The sequence below is a fragment of the Galeopterus variegatus genome, unplaced genomic scaffold (assembly GCF_000696425.1).
Source record: "Galeopterus variegatus unplaced genomic scaffold, G_variegatus-3.0.2 Scaffold37, whole genome shotgun sequence".
Lineage (NCBI taxonomy): Eukaryota > Metazoa > Chordata > Mammalia > Dermoptera > Cynocephalidae > Galeopterus > Galeopterus variegatus.
Genome location: NW_007726148.1, coordinates 762,374 through 780,269, shown reverse-complemented (window position 1 = coordinate 780,269; position 17,896 = coordinate 762,374). Strand labels below are relative to the sequence as shown.

At 40.3% G+C, this 17,896-nt stretch overlaps 1 pseudogene; it reads right to left on the bottom strand.

The window, feature by feature from the left end:
• LOC103589334 overlaps positions 1 to 15,884 on the bottom strand; it is a 114,822-nt pseudogene extending 98,938 nt beyond the window's left edge.
• Between the last annotated feature and the right edge of the window lie 2,012 nt (positions 15,885 to 17,896).

The window sequence follows — 17,896 nt, the reverse complement described above, 5'->3', positions numbered from 1 at the left end:
TATACCATTATAAGCAATAGAAACTACACAGCCTACTAGTAGTAAATGGGTTAAATAAATCATGGTACATTCATACAGTAGAATACTCTAAAACTTTAAAAAAAAGTGAATGAGGAAGTTCTGTACATACCAATATGGAAAGTTCTCTATGGTATATTAATACCTGAAAGAACAAGGTACAGAACACTATGTATAGAAGGCTATGTTTTGTAAAAGAAAGGAGTAAAGTAGAAGATATATATTTACTTTATAGATACGCATTAGAAAACTATGGAAGGATAATGTCTTAGTCCATTTGAGCTGCTATAACACAATACCTTGGACTGGGTAATTTGTAAATAATAGAAATTTATTTCTCACAGTTCTGGAGGCTGGAAAGTACAGGATCAAGGCCCCGGCATATTTGGTGTCTGGTAAGGGCCCACTTCCCAACTCATAGATGGCTGTCTTCTCACTGTGTCCTCACATGGTGAAAGGGATAAGGGAGCTCTCTGGGGTCTCTTTTATAAGGGCACTAATCCCATTGAAAAGGGCTCCACCCTTATTACCCAATCACCTCCCAAAAGTCCCACCTCCAAATACCATCATATTGGGATTAGGTTTCAACATATGAATTTTGGAGTTACACCAACATTCTGTCTATAGCAATGAGGGAATGAGAAGTTGAAGAGATTCCAAGGGTAAGAGGAATTCGACCCACCCTTGTGGGAGGGGGCCACAGGGAAAGCAAGAGAAACAATGCAGGCAGCCACTAGGAGCAGAGTGGGTATGACTGACAGACAGCAAGGAAACAGGAACCTTAGGCCTGTAACCCCACAGAACTGGCCAACATCTGAATGAGCCTGGAAGTGGATTTTTCCCAAAACCTCCTGAGGAGAGCCCATCTGGCCGACACCTTGATTTCAGCCTTGTACGCCTCTGAGCAGAGAAACCAGACAAGCCTACTCAGACTTCTGACCTACAAAGCTATGAGATTTTGTGTTATTTTAAGTGCTGCACTTGTGGTAATATGTTACTGCAGCAATAGGAAACTAATAAATATATGACTGTGCTATTTATCTTCGTACTATAAATGAAGATTTAAAGCTAGTGAAAATCCAAATAGACCACACTAAGATAGGTGAAAATAAGGTTAATTTTCCAGTAGCACGACTATCTAGTCGAAAGTTCACAGCAGCTTTCTTTGTTTTGTGCACCTACACTTAAATAATTTTAGTCCGAAAAATGCAATTTTGACAAAAATCCACCGGGCAGCAAGACTGTCTGGTAAAATGTGAATGGCAGGCTTGTTTTCCCAATACTCTTTGTCACCTAAATCTAGAGCCTTCTCCAAATACTAAAATTCCAATTAATTCATTTTCTACGATTTCCTTAATTCGTAGAAAGTTAGTTAAAACTGACAAAAATTTAATTGATGAGCTCTAAAGAGACAGACACTTGGCTTAAAGGAGAACGTTTTCCTTGCCTAATTGAAATGTCTAAAGGTTAACCATGCACTTTGTTTAACCTTTAACTACACGATTCTTCCCTTTGGTATTGGGTATGTTCCAGAGCTTTGCTAAAGGAGTTTATTGTTCTTACAATGGAAAGAAATGGTCAAATAAATGAAGTTTAATACAGAATAAAGATGAAAGTTTTAAGGATAACATTTCCTTTTATTATCATTTAACTCTTTATAGCTAAATACTTTGTATGAAAACAAAAGCCTTTCAAAATTGACTAACTTTCATGAGAAAAGGCAACAATCTTTTTCCTTTCTAATTTATTGGAAAAGTTAAATTAATTAATGTTAATTAATGTTGAGAAAAACCTACCAATTAATCTCACTGTTGGGTAAAAGCTACCTATTTTCAAAACCATCACTCCTCTTCTGAGACGTATTTTCACCTCCTGCTACCGATTGCAGGTCAATATCTATTTCAGTAGCTCTCAACCAAGGGAGATTTTGGTCCCTATAGCACATTTGTCAGTGTCTAGAGTTTCTTTTGGCTGTCACAACTGGGGGTGTGCTATTAGCATCTAGTGGGTAGAAGCTAAGGATGTTGTTCAACATCATACAGTGCAAAGGGCAGCCCCCACCACAGAGAATTGTTTGGCTCCCAAATGCCAATAGTGCTGAGGTTGAGAAACCCTGTTCTACATGGATCTAGAGAGACGGGTCAGTAATGAATAAAGATGTGGGGTTCTCCATTTAGAGGAAGTAGTGAAAGCCATGTTAGTGCACCATTGTTGGAAGAGAGGGAAAGAGAGAGAGAGAGAGATTTGACAAATGCCCATATTAAGGAAAGGGAAAGAGGGCCCCAAAAGAGGAGGCAAAAAGCAAGTGGTCAGAGAGAGAAGAAGACAAGGATAATGGAGCGTCACAAAAATAAGGAGGGAGACAGTTCTAAAGAAGACTTGGTCAGCAAGGTTGACTGCTATGGAGCAGGAGCGTTGAGTGAGCACTGGGAAAGTCCATGACTTTCATACTAGGATATCATAGGTGATCTCTGAGATATAAACTTTAAATGAACAGATGAATTTTAGAGATTTCAAGGCTTCAGGTAGCAGAAACATATGTTTGCTTTTATTTATTTATGTTCATTTTATTTGTTTTCTTGCTTTTTTGTTTGACAGGAAAAATGGAGAATGTGATTATGCTGATAAAATGGTCACAAAGCAGACTCAAACATATCATTGTGCTAAAAATTCTCTTCTGAAATAATTAGTATTTCAATAATTTTTTAAGATTTTCATAATTTCAAGAAATCACAATACTTAAAGAGGCATGTATCATATATGACATTAAAAGTGAGGTAGGAACTGTCTTGTGAAAAAAGAGACATAATCCAACACAAAGAAGATACTCTTCCCTACTTGTTCCTCTTATACCCAGTTGTAAAGTCCAGTTCATGAAATATCAAAAAAAGCAAAAGTCAATTCAATCTAAACAATTGGTCACCTGGAGCAAAAGGAATACAGATAGAAGGGGACAGCACTGGTTGCATTTGTGTCTGGTATGACTTGAGCCAGTCAGTAAACGGTTTATTTTTTGCACTTTTCGGCTGCTTTTTCTGAATGGTATAGAAGGTTAAGCCTGATTTTCCCATCTGAAGCCTTAATGGATTTGACATGACCCCTGTTTCTTTGAGTAAACCTTACTACATAATCTATTAGACTGCCTGCTTCTTCCACGCGGGGCTGCTGGTTGTCATGTTAGACTGTGAGCTGTCATTTGGGGCCTGAACAGCCATTCCTTTACACAGAACCCAGGCCTGCTCCTGCCGCCCCACACGGCACTTGAGGGGCATGCTCTGTGGCTCCCTGGAATGGATGTGAGAGCCAGCAAGTCATTACAGAGCAGCAGATATGAATCCCTCAAACGAGAACTTCTCTCTTTGGAGAAGTGCAAGTACAGGAGACAATAGTAGATTTCGGATTTCTGTGAGGGAATCTTCTCATCCGGTGTCTAAAAAGGGAAAGTTTTTGCCCAGACCCTTGAGGGAATTTGGTTCTAGCATTCTCTTAGCTTTGGGTTGGAAAATCTAGCTGAGTAATAACTCACAAGGACCATAATGTATTCACTGTAACACGCCAGCTCAGGGGTAGAATTGAAGCCCAATGCCATATGCATTTCAGCCTCTGTCGGCTGGTTAGCTTTGCCAGGTGTCACAGTGTCTCATCCTAAATAGGTCTGCATGAAGGGGTGTGGCTAGAACAGCATATTCTTTGTCACTACTAGAAAATAAAGACACCATCCTTCTGATGTGAGGCCTGTAGCACCTTCTATGTAAAGGGAGAATATCCTTTTATTCTTGGTGATAAACAGCAGATGCTATGTAGAAGATATTTACATAAACAATTCTGCTTCCAGTTCACTAGCACTTGAGCTGGCTGCTCCCACCATGCCATGACTCCCCACTGGTTTTGCAAGTCAACAGCCCTCAGTCTGTCCATCTCCTTTTCTTCCCCCTTCACGACTTTGACTTGACGCATACTTCTGTCTCTCTACTCCCTCCCCATCCACCAGCACTTCAGGAGGACACCGCAGGATCTTGGCATTTAACTTGTGAAAAGTTGCCAGGTCTAACTGTATCAATGCCCCTACTGAATGCTCGTACAAAGAAATGATAGTTTAGTGTGAAAACTCCCCTTGCCTTCATAAATGCTGCGATAACTCATTATACCAATACAGAGCAAGGGAAAGGAGCTTAGACTTAATCCGTTTTAATCTCAGTTATTTCCTAATATAAAAGACTGTGGGTCTTTTCACATTCTTTGGAAGGATTAGTGAAGGCCAAAATGAATAACAAATTGACATTTCTGAAGTTCTGGAAGAGCCAAAAGCAATACAAAAGGAAGGCAGACAGATCACATTTCTGAATAGAATTATTTTTCTAAGCAGAGTTTAAAAGTTAACATTAGGAACAAATGTTAAACAGCTCTGCACAGTTATTTTTCTTTACCTGAAGCACATTTTGCCAAACAGTTAAACTGACAATTTAGAAAGACACATCTTGATGTTATAGACAAAGGAACTTCGTTTATGTGGCAGGCATAATAAGAGATTTTTTTTTCTTAAAGACGAGTAATTTGTAAAATAACTTTTTTACATTCCTCTAGTCATTTCATTGTTTGAAATATTCCAGAATTAATGGTATCAATTTTTCTTACTAAAGAATACGTTAGTTCCCATCAAATCATTGAATATTGATGTTAAAGAGATTTAAAGAGAAATAATCTACTTTGGCTTCTCATTTCAGGAATGAAGTCAGACCGAGAAAGAGTCCCCAAGCCATCCAGTGTCACAAAAACAAAGATACATGCAATTTAGGACTAGGACCCTGGTTTTCTAATGACTCATCCAATAATCTTTTCATTTATCATCCACTCCTCAAGAAGATTATGTTTTACTGTTGTATAGTATTAACCTGCTCCTCCATTATAACCCCATTGTAATGTGCTTTGATGTATCTTGAACAAATAGCAGGAATGAATTGATTCTTGTGGCTCTACTTTTGTCAATGCCCCACAGAGTCACTGAGAAACGCTGTGAGGGTTGGGTCCACCCAAGCCCTTTGGTAGCAATTCATATCTAACTAACTGAATTGTAAAATGAAAAGATCCCTAAGAGACTAGTTTCATGATGGGATTCTGGATCTTAACGCTTCCACCTTTACCCTTAGTCCTAGACATGAGGTTAAGTTTAAACCTGGGTTTCTCAACTTTAGCATTATTGCCTTTTAGGGCCAGATAATTCTTTGTTGCTGACTGTCAGCCTGTGTCTTGTAAGATAAGCAGTATCCCTGGCTTCTACCTACTAAGATGCCAGTAGCACCCCATCCCTGAGTAGTGACAACCAAAAGTGTCTCTAGATATTGCCAAATATCTCCTGGGGGACAAAATCACCCCAGACTGAGAGCCACTGGTCTAAACCCTTCAGCACCTATATAAAACTTAAAACAAAATAGCAGAAAAACAGAGATGAAAAAGTGGGAAAGGATGAAAAAGTGGTAGAAAGTCACTCACCGGCACCTTTGACTGTGAACCTTCCTTGGCTCTGAAGCCATTTAAGTGTTTTGGTGAAAAAAAGGAAAGTTGTTATAATCAACCATATGCCTTTCCTCACTCCCACCACATTTCTGCCTTAAAATATGTTTTTGTTGCCACGAAAACAGAGCCTGTCTGTATGTAATTATATTATTCTGCAGCAAATTTTGGAAAGAGCCAGTTGGTGTGCATCCAAACTCAAATTTTCTTCCTCCTCATCTCCCTTTCCTAGCCAGGAGTTCAGAGAGGGGGAAGGAAAGAGAGAAGAATGCCTCATGTCCTCACCCTGATGCCTGCACTCAGCACAAACCTCCAGGACTTGCCAACCAAGCCTTCAAACACCACCTTGTCTCTGCCCCAACTTCATGACACACGAGGTTCTCATCTGCTCAGCATTTTCGCCCGAGACCACAGAACTTTGGTGAGAGATAGCCAGCACTCAAAGGCAGCGTGGGGGAGGAAGAAAGAGATAGATACCTATTCTTAATCAAAATGAGTTATGACCTTATTTTATTCATAGCTTGTGTTACTTCTCTGAATATAGCAATGATAGCCATGCTGTAGAAACTTAATAGAAATGTTTAATAAATATAGTTCTTCCAACTTCTTCTCTGGAGTTTTATACATTCAGATATAATTTACATACAATAAAATGCTCAAATCTGAAGTGGAAAGCTCCATAAATTTTTACATATGTATACATTCATGCAACTGCCTCCCAGGTCAAGATAGAGAACATTTCCATTACCCTAGAAGGATTTTCCTGCCTCCACCTCATTATTACTTCACCCCCATCCCAGGGCAAGCAATATTGTGATTTCTACCAATGATGATTAGCTTTGTTTGTTTTTTAGCTTATAAATTTATTTGCACTATATGTACTCTTTGTGTCTTTTTTCCCCACTCAACATGTTTCTAAAGTGCATACATATGATTTTGTATAGTAGTTGTTTGTTTTTTTGTTGCTATGAAGTATTCCTTCATCTAAAGAAACCACACACAGACTCCTCGTGAGGAATATTTAAGTGTGTGCGTGTGGGTGCATGTGTGTATGGGCTATTATGAATTAAACTGCAAAGAGAATGGTGTAGAAATCTTTGTGCGGATATATGCACTTGTTTCCCTTGGATATAAAACTAGAAGGGAAATTCTAATATTGAAGAAGCAGAAAATATCAATCATCATCAAACTGAATTTTTTATATTGGTATAAAGAACACAATGATTTTCACCCATTTATTTTACACAAAGGGAAAACAGATGAACTTTTTCATTAATGAATCAGGAAAAATATATTAACACAGCCTACCAGTAGGCTGAATATAGAATTTCTCCTGAAACTGGGAGACTTCCAGAGTGAAAGGGGCACTATTAATATTTACATTGGAACCATTTAACCTGGACTTTGCTGAGAGCACTGGATCTTATGGTCACTCAAGCTAATTCTGACTGAGAAGATGGAAGCTAGGGCAGATGTCTAATGCCAACTTCAGAATTAAGTTCCTTTTTGACCTTTGCCAACTTGTTTAAACCCATATCCTTTCATCATGACATTGGTCAGAATCTTCTCTACTGAAATTTTATAAAAAGTCCATAAATGGAAAGTCATAAATCATAAACCTCAAAGCCAGTAAAGCTGTCTAGGAAGGTTTGAGAACTGGAATGCAGACTTCCAGGGTTGAGATGTATGCTTTCAAGAGCCTGGCTATCCCTGCATCTAAAGTGCCACTCAATTAATTTATGAGTTCTCTCTTCCCTTTCATTTTCTCTTCCAGTTCTGACTTAAAATAAGTTTCAGCTAGCCACATATGCTCTATGTTATTTCACTGAAAAGAAGCGAACTGCAAATTACATCAGTGGTTGCAACACATTTGGCAATATCTTTCTTTTTCATACTTTGGTCACTGGACTTACTGTGTGATGAGAATCCCAGAGGCCCAGTGCGACAGTCCCTGAAATTTTCACTAAGTCAAATACCACGAAATTGTTTCATCAGCTGATTCTTGATATTGGGTGGGAGGGGGTTGGAGTTACTTCATCAAAGCTGATGTTCTTAGGCTCACATGGGAGGACAATGATGGTTTACTTCTACCACATTTAAAAAGCAACACAAGGCAATAACCATAAAGCAGCAATGCTTTGGAATAAGAGGGACTGCCAGTTTGGGCAGACACTTAAAATTACATTTGTCAAACAACAGAGATAGAAAATGGAAAACTAAAACTGTGTCCCTTATTAGGAAAACAATGTATACTGGTTACCTTTAGAATGTCTCCAGATTCACTGCATTGAAATAACTAGCTGCACAGAAAGGGTAAATTTAAGTGAAATAACCGTGATCTGATATATTAAGGACATTGTATTTCATACTACAAAAGAACAGCCATTCCAAGTAAATTCATTGAGAGTCATAGCCTATTACACATTTACAGGTTAGAACAAGGACTAGAAATATAGCATAAAATAACAAAAAATTAAAATAATATTTATAACATGAATTTTTTGTGGGCAAATCCTTGTTTTGTAAAACCATCATTATCTTAATGCTAAGTTCATCTTTTCAAACAAAGTATAAGACATTTTTATCTGGGTCTATATCTTCTAGTCAACATTTAAAAGTTAACCAATGTGGCTGCATTTTTATATTTAAAATTTACATCTATACTAACATATGACCCAGTAATCACACTCTTAGGCATCTATCGCAGAGAAATGGAAAATTATGTTCACAGAGAAAACTGTACACAAATGTTCATAGCAGTTTTATTTGTAGAAGTCAAAAAGTGAAAACAACCCAACCATCCATCAACTGATGAATGGATAAACAAAGTGTAGTATACTTATACCATGGAATATCACTCAGCAATAAGAAAGGAACAAACTCTTGATATGCTCAACAATTTGGATGGATCTCCAGGGAAATATTCTGAATGAAAAAAACTAATCTCAAAAGGTCATGCACTATATGATTCTGCTTATATAAAGTGCTTTAGCCCATTTGTGCTGCTATAACAAAATACCTGAGACTGGGTAATTTATAAATTACAGAAATTTACTTCCTCACAGTTCTGGAGGCTGGGAAATTCAAGATCAAGGCACTGACAAGTTTGGTGTCTGATGAGTGCCTCAGTCTCTTCTTTCAAGATGTTGCCTTGAATACTGTGTCCTCACATGGTGGAAGGGTAGAAGAATATGAACCCTCTCCTCCAAACACTTTTGTAAGAGCCCTAATTCCATCCACAAGAGCTTTATCCTCATGACTTAATTACCTCCTAAAGGCTCCACCTCTTAATATTATCATATCACATTGTACTATAGTTACATAAGACACAACCATTAAGGGAAACTGGATATACTGTGGTACTTGACATCTCTCTGTACTGTTTTTGTAACTGCCTATAAATCTATAATTATTTCAAAGTAGAAAGTTTTAAAAAATCTACACTCACACCTATATCTGAACACATACACACACACAGTTTTCCCCTGTCTTTTGAAAGTCATTACTTCCTGAAAAAAAAATCCTTCCTAGGGTGAATTCTCATAAGTAAAAAATGAAATCACCATTATTATCAAAGGGAAAAGATTTTTATGTATTTCTGACACTCAAATTAAACCTAATTTTGCTAAAATATCACCAAGTCACATTAAAATGAACCCAATCATGCCAATATTTAACGCAAGTTGTTATAACATGACATAACAAGGAAATAGCCCTTAAATTTGTCATTAACATGGTTATCTATCTGCACACTCTACTCTTTCCTAGCATTTACGTATCATGCACGTAAGCCTTGGGCCATAACGCATGCATTTGACTCTCAATGTTTAAGTAATTGCACACTTAATTAAAAAATTAAAAATAAAAAAAAATAACAACAATAAAACTATCAGTGATAACAATGCAAGTGGTGCCTGAGATCATCATTATTCCAAACTAGCAAAACAGGAGTTCTCTTGGAGGAAGAGATGACAAGAGGCACCAACTGCTGCTGCACGCCTGCTCCAGGAAACACTGGCCACCCTGCAAAAGACATTGGCCAATCATTTTCTTTTGGCCGACCAATGAGCCCTCAAATGCCCTTCTGTCTGTCCTCCACCCAGCCCAGTCATCGGGACTGAGTTATCCTTCCCTAGTGTTTTTTAAAGACAGCCAAGCGGACACAGGGGTGCCATCTGCAGTTGGTAAGGACTCAATCAAAGATAAGGTGACTTTTGAAGCTGTCCCACATTAAGAGGTGTCTAGATAAGACAATAGAGTAGAGGAGCAAAAATACACCATTCCAGTGGGAGCAAAAGTATCGTTATCTGTGTTGGCGTTAGACACATGTGTCCATGTGTGTCATGACGCATCTAATCACAGTTGGCAAGTGCTGCTGTGGAATTTGCTGAGCTAAGAAGAGTTGGTATCATTGGGAGAGAGTGAGGACAATGTAAAGGACATAATGCTTCCTCTAATACACAGAATTCAACTCATGCTGAGGAGTCTCCTTTTACCTGGGATGCCCAAACTCTCCATGAAAAAGGTAGAAAGCAGAGAAAAAGTGGGGAAAACAGGAAACTCAGGGCTGAGGAGACACAGCGACCTGAGACAAAAAGTTAAAATCTCTCAAAGATGGGGATGAGAGAGGTGCAGGTATGTGCAGGGCCTCAGATGCTCCCTGCCCCCATCTTTCCCACTTAGGATGGAGGAAGCAGGAAGAACAGCACTGGGGCATCAGCTGGTTCTACCCAGGGGCTCCCCCCATCCATCCCCACCTGGCCCACCTCTCATCTCTCAGGGCTATCACTTTCATCCAGGCTCTGTCTGGAGCCCAGGTATCCTGCTCAGTCTAGCTCATTCTGTGCACAGGTCTCTGCATCCTCATCTGAGAAGAGCCAGCTATTAGCATGACAAACGTGGCTATAGTGAGTAATAAGGAAGTGTTCATGGCAATAAGCAGAGAAGTGGAATCATTTGTGATGAGATGCCTTAGGACTGGAACCTCTAAATCAGCGGTTTTCAGCCAGGGGCAATTTTGACTCCTAGGTGACATTGGGCAATGTCATTTGTGCTTCTCACAACTCAGGAGAAGAGGAGAGGGAGGATGCTACTGGCTTCTATCAAATAGAGGTCAGGGATGCTTCCAAACATCCTACAATATACAGGGCAGCCCACCACAGCAAAGAATTGTGTGGCCTCAAATGTCACCAGTGCTGTGGTTGAGAAACCCTGGCCTAAAAAAGTAACCCCTAAAGGTCAGCTTCGTGATGCAGAAGTAGCTGGATTTCATGGCCAAGAAGGACAGAGTTGGACAGAGGCAGGCATGGGACATCTCTGGGCTTCAGAAGGACTTCTAATTCATGGCGATAAATGAATGAGAAGTCAGAATCTTGTTGAAATGTCAAGGGCTTCACAGTCAGAATCAGATTCTGGTAATTACTTGACGTTTTCCAGTCTCAATTTTTTTTCATCTACAAGACCGGGGTCCTGATATTGGTTCTATAGGAATTTGCAAGGTTTAAAGAAGATATTGAATATGAAGTACTTTTCACCAGTAATTGGAAAATAGCAAGAACTTCCTTTCTCTTTTCTTGCTCTGCATAACTTCTAGAATGAACATCATCAAGGTAGAGGAAGTGGATAGTCTGATCTTTCCACAGCCTGACATTTTCAGGGCTCCTTGATCCTCCCTCCCTTCTTCTTCTTCTTCGTCTTTTTTTTCTATTCCACCTCCTTCTGAGAATTAGATTTCCCATCCATTAGTAACCACAGACTTGGGCAGGGGCTTGACATGCAAGTCTTTTCACCTTGTGACTCCAGAAGGCACAGTAGGGTGAGCTCGTCAGGAATCTATGCACACAAGACACCAAGGAGCCTCATGGAGAATGACTCATCCTGAGAGAACAAATCAACAAGAAAAGTATGTTTCAAGGACAACAGGTGAGCTTTGAAAGAAAGGGGTCATTCTGAGCACAGTATAGGTCCCGTCATTAGAATTATCCCCTGGCCCAACAACTATGGATGAACCCTGAGTCTCTGGACAAGGAAAATCTAATAAATATTAAAAACCAAAATTGTTTCTGCAAATTGCCAAGGGCTACTGAAAGCAAAAAGATCAGCAGATCTGTGACTGTGGAGGAGGAGCTGCCATTAGCAGAGGCATTGCCGACAGGGGCTGCTCACTTCATTCCGATGACCAGGTTGGTGGTGATATGGTGGGCTCTACCCACCAACGTGGCAGAGGATATTGGTTGCCACTGCAACAGCAATATCCTCAAGAGACACCAGCGGTGGAAGTAGCTCCTTTGGGGTCCCTGAATGCAATCAAATTCCTCCCCACAGAGACCCAGAGGAAGGGAGAAAAGAGATGGCATGCCCTCCCACAGCACCGGGAAGACACATCATGACAGTACAGGGGCATGTTCCCTGGAGACCTCCAACACTATGGAGGAACAACTTGAGCAATGGAGGCAGAGTAGCCAGAGAAATACTTTTGGAGGTTGTCATTTGGCATCCTTTTCATATTTAAACAGGTATGGCCCAGGTTACATTACAAAGAGTGAATGATTTATTTTCCCAGAATGCCCAGTGGGTCTGCTTTCATGTCACTAAAAATCCTAACACTGGGTTTCAGCAGTAGCATTAGGAAATCTGCTTTGTCCCTGGAGCCACCCAAATACTGCAGAGCCTCGACATGAGGTCACAAACCTTTGACAGGCCAGGTCTACCATAGCACACAATGGCATTGGGGTGGGGGGTAGGGACTTACTATTCTTATAATTTAGCTGATCCTCAATTGATACTTACAAGTCACTGTATCCTCACTTCCCCACTTGAATTAAGAAAATATATTAAGTCCGAATCTTTCTGCTTATGGTGAAGGAAAGTAAAGCTGAGGCCACTCAACTGGCCTTACTGCATGCTACGAGACAAAAAAGAAAAAAAAGAGGGCCCAGATCACTCGCTCACTTTGACCATCACCGCCCACAGTCTCCCTTGGAATCAGACAGCCTGAAATATATACAGCATAAATAAAGACCCAAGGAGAGAAATAAACACTGGGTCTCTATGATATTATAGAGGAATGCAAAATATTAGACCTAAGGCATTCACAATGAAACTCTTACATTCCATTATTTGTATTTGAAGCTCCTTTCTTATTCTTTATGTCTTTTTTTTTGACAGGATGTTAATCCTAAATCAAGATTGTAAAACTAAACCATTTACAATATATGCATGATTAATGAAAGAATTTTAGAGTTTAAGAATGATTTTTAAAACTAGATTTTTCAGTTCAGTTTAATAAACATGTCTCGAATATTAGCCCCTGAGTCCCCAACTCCATTCATTTGTAGGTACTAAAGTCCCCAAAGAGGCAAGCTCACTTTAGTCCAACCCCAATGAATCTTGACTCCAAACATTAATAATTAAAATTTTATTGAGTGCTTCTTATGTGTTGGGGTACTGAGCAAAGAGCTGTTTGAGCTTGATATCTTAAACGTCTACATTCAACACATATTTCCCTCTTTACTTTCCCCTAAATTTTTTACCCTTTCCTCTTAAATCTCTTATATAATACATATTTATTAAGTATGTATACATACATGTATGTACGAGGGTACTTCAAGAAATTAATGGAAGATTCATATTATCTTTTAATTCTATTTTTCCACAAACTTTTTGAAGTCCCCTAATATGCGTGTGCATACTCATATGTATACATACAAACACCCATGCACGTTTTATAGATACATAGTAATAAATGGCACTGAAAGTATGGCTTCAGTACTTACTTCAGCTCATTGATGCCTATAGGTTTGTGGGGCCAATGTCAAGTTTTTCAAGAAAACACAAAAATTTGAACTTTTAATTTAAGTCTCCCTGTTATGGGTTGAATTGTTTCTCCTTAGAATTTATATCTTGAAGTCTTAACCCCCAGTACCTCAGAATGTAACTGTATTTGGGGATAGAGCCTTTAAAGAGATGATTAAGTTACAATGAGGCCATTCAGGTGGGCCCTGATCCAATCCAACTGGTGTCCTAATAAGAGAAAGTCTGGACACACAAAGAGACACCAATGATGCACACGCACAGAGAACAGACCATGTGAGGCCACAGCGAGAAAGCAGTCACCTATAAGCCAAGGACAGAGACCTCAGGGAAAACCACCCCTGCCGACACCTTCATCTTGGGCTTCTATCCTCCAGAACTGTAAGAAAATAAATTTCTGTTGTTTAAACCACCCAGTCTGTGGTATTCTGTTATGGTAGTTCTAGCAAAATAACACACTCTCATTTTTAATAATTCAGTAGGTCAAACAAAAAATACCTAAAATGAGGAATGCACTCTCATATATTATGGGAGTGTGCAAAGATTGGTTCAGCCTCTATAGAGGGTAATTTGGAAATATCCATCAAAATTAAAAATGTGCATTCTTTTCAAGTCAGATAATCCACTCCTAAGTAAATATCCTGCAGAAATACTCTCATGTGTGTGAACTAATGGGTGGTCAATATTCATTTCAGCATTACAAGACAGCAAACCACATATATGCCCACCAATATAGGACTAATAAATAGATTACAGCACACCTATACAATAAAATTCTGTGTGGCTATTTTAAAAATGAAGCATGTCCACATAGAATGATTTCACAGAGTGCCAAGTTTTCAAAAACAAGTAGAACAGTGTACAAATATGCTGCCATTTGTGTAAAAAAAAAAGTGCACATGTATTTCAAAATGGCCCCTCAGACTTGATTGTAAAATAGAAAAAAGTCTGACTCTGGAGTCAGGGCTTTTGACCATGGCCTTGAGGTAGCTATCAGGGATACTACACCTATCCCCCACCATGATCTTCCAGCTGCTGTTTGCAGATGGGCACTCCGACTTCTCAGTGCGGTAGGACCCTTGCCTTAAGCAGCTAAGAGTAACCGTGATTGTCAGACTTCACCGCTTCTCTTTCTCCAGGTGGGCTTCTGCCTCTGGCCTTCCCTGGCCCCTCCCTCCCTTGCCACTAAATATTGCCTGGGATATGGGCAGCCCACCCAGAATAAGCCTCCCTTAGCAATGCCTCCTTGGGCATCAAGGAATGGGCTACCACTGTCTCCCTCTTCTCAACAATGGCCCTCTATGGCCTGGTTAGAGCACTAGCCCAGGTGGCAAAAGTGAAGTTCAAGACCCTCATTACATACACAGACAACTAAATCTTACAAATGCTGCATATACATGCATATTCCCAAGCACAATAGCATAATAAAGACTCTGAAGGCTCTGCAGTGTAGAAAAATGGTTGCCCTTTTTAATCCCACAGTTGCCCAAGATTATTTAACTAATGAATCTTCCCTCTTTTTGTTGTACATCTGTGAGTATCATGCAAAACTAGTGTTTTCTAGTGTGTTACACACTTGGGAAAATCTTTTCTAACCCAAGCCCGGCTTCTGTTCTTTTCTCCAACTTGCCCTTTATAGAAGAGAATCTAATGACCTTCCCAAACAAGGCCATAATGGTTAGGGCCAACCACAAATTTTTTTAAAAAAGGACTAAATAGGAGAGGTGGAGAAACCCAATAGGACCCAAAGTTTAAAATTAAATGTCTAATTGTATGATTTGATGGTTACATTAATTTCAGACTGAGAAAATGAACCTGATTCACGAAAAGTAATAAATCAGAAACCAGGAGGTAGGCAGGCGGGAGAACAAAGAGGAATGTTGAAGGTCACAGCAGGCAATGAGTCATAAATCAGGAGCTAAGAGAACACAAAAACCTGAGAGGAGGTCAAGGTCAATGGTTCCACTCTGGGCAGCTCATCAGGAACCATTAAAAAGCCACAGAGTGGGGTGATTTTTCCCCAACAGATGCTTAAAAGATCACTAATTCAGGTTTGATTCATTTGAATTCTCCGTAGCCAACATGATGATGCATGTTGTACATGTAAAGGGACATAATTAAGATGGCGGACATGGTAGATTGGTATATTTATTGACATAATTTTCTGGCAGACTTTTTCTAACAAAATTTTTATATTATAACAATCTAGAAATATATTATATTTCTAATTCGTGCAAAAGTGCCATATGACTTACCAGCAGCCCTGCCCTGAGGTCTACTGAGTCCTTGGAAGGCCATGGGGAGTAATGGCAAGAGGTCAGCTCTTGAAATCAGATGACCTGCATTCTACACCCAGCACTACTGGACAGTTTTCTTCACCCTTCCAAGTCTGGATGTCCTCATCAGTGAAATAAAATTTGGCTCTAGATGATCTTTCAGTTATTTGAAATATACTACATACTTACTTACCTCTGACTTTTCACACATGCTATTGCTTCTACTTGGAATGCTTGTCCTTCACCCTGATCAGGCAGACCCTCCATGACCGTCAAGTCTCAGCATAAATGCCAACTCTTTCAGAAGGCTTTCACTTCTACCTGGGTTAGGTTCCCTACTGAAGGCTTCCATAGCCCATCTTCCACCCACCATCAATTCACATCTGATTTTACCAAATTCTGTATTTCAGTGTTTGTCATTCCCACTAGAGTTTAAATACCACTAGGGTAGGAAACATCTCTCTCTCACTTCCAGGGCTGTGTTTCCACTGCCAAACACACAGTAGGAACTCAATAAATATTTGTTAGATAAAGACTTGAATGATCCCAAAATTCATATAGAAACCAACAAATCTCATTTTTTAAAGATTTTTTTCTGGATTTATTATACCTCTTCATTACATTCATCAAAGTTAGCCAGAATCCCCTGCCGAGTGTGCGCCGACCAGAGAGGTACCCCATCAGAGAGGCCCGAGATCCACGGAGACCACGCACCTCACGGTGCGAGCATGCAACCGAGCAGGTAGGCCTCACCGCTGCTGGACTCCATCCACAGCCTGGCTGAGTGTGCGCCAATCAGAGAGGTGCCCTGCTGGAGAGGCCCAAGATCCACAGAGACCACATGCCCCATGGTGCCAGTGAATGACCCAGCAGGTAGGCCTTGCTGCTGCTGGACTCCATCCCCAGCCCGGCTGAGTGTATGCTGACCAGAGAGGTGCCCCGTTGGAGAGGCCCAAGATCTGCAGAGACCACATGCCCTGCGGTGCCAGTACATGACCCAGCAGGTAGGCCTTGCCACCGCCAGACTCCATCCCCAGCCCAGCTGAGTGCATGCCGACCAGAGAGGTGCCTCCCTGGAGAGGCCCAAGACCCGAGATGACCACACACATGAGGTACCAGCAGGTGACCGTGCCAGAGGGCGACTGAGCAGACACTGAGGCAGCTGTGCCAAACTGGCAGCCCCAGCAGCATCCTAGCCAGACAATAGTGTCAAACCAGTAGACCATGAAATTCCTTGCCACAATGACTAAACATCAAAGGAAAGATACCAGAAATATGAAAAATCAAGTACACCACCAAAGGGTAATACCTCTCAAGCTCTAGATCCTATAGAACAAGAAGCCCTTGAAACATCTGACAAGGAATTTTGAGTGATAAGTCTAAGGAAACTAAATGAGATACAAGAAAACTCAGCTAGACAACCCGATGAAATGAGGAAAAGTATACAGGACCTGAAAAATGTCCATGGAAATCAATGCCCTGAAAAAGAATGTAGCAGAGCTTGCTGAGCTTAAGAATTCATTGAATGAAATAAAAAGCACAACAGAAAGTTTAACCAGCAGGCTTGCAGAAGCAGAAGAGAGAACTTCTGACCTTGAAGGTGGGCTGTTTGAAATAACACAGGAAGACAAAAAATAAAATAAAAAGAAAAGAAAAAAGAAAAAGAAAAAAGAATTAAAAACATTGAAGAAAATCTAAGAGATATCAGACAACCTTAAGTGCTCCAATATCCAAGTCATGGGTATTCCAGAAGGGGAGGGAAAAGGAGATCGCATTGAAAACATATACAACAACATAGTGGCAGAAAACTTCCCGGGTATAGGAAAAGACACATATCTTCAGATTCAGGAAGCTCAAAGATCCCCAACTGTACTCAACCCAAAAAGGTCTTCTCCAAGACATGTGTTTTAGTCCATTTTGTGTTGCTACAACAGAAACACCTGAGACTGGGTTATTTATAAAGGAAAGAGGTTTATTTGACTTACGATTCTGGGACAGCTGCATCTGGCATGGGCCTCAGGCTGGTACTACTCATGGCGGAAAGTGGCAGGCACCGGCGGGTACAAGCAGATCACATGGCGGGAGGAAGCAAGAGAGAGAGAGAAAGTGCCAGGGTCTTTTTTAAGCAATGATCTCCTGTGGGAACCAATAGAGTGAAAACTCACTCATTAATACCCCCTCCCCCAGGGAGAGCACTAATCCATTCATAAGGGATCTTCCCCCATGACTCAATCACTTTCCAACACTGCCACATTGGAGATCAAATTTCCACATGAGTT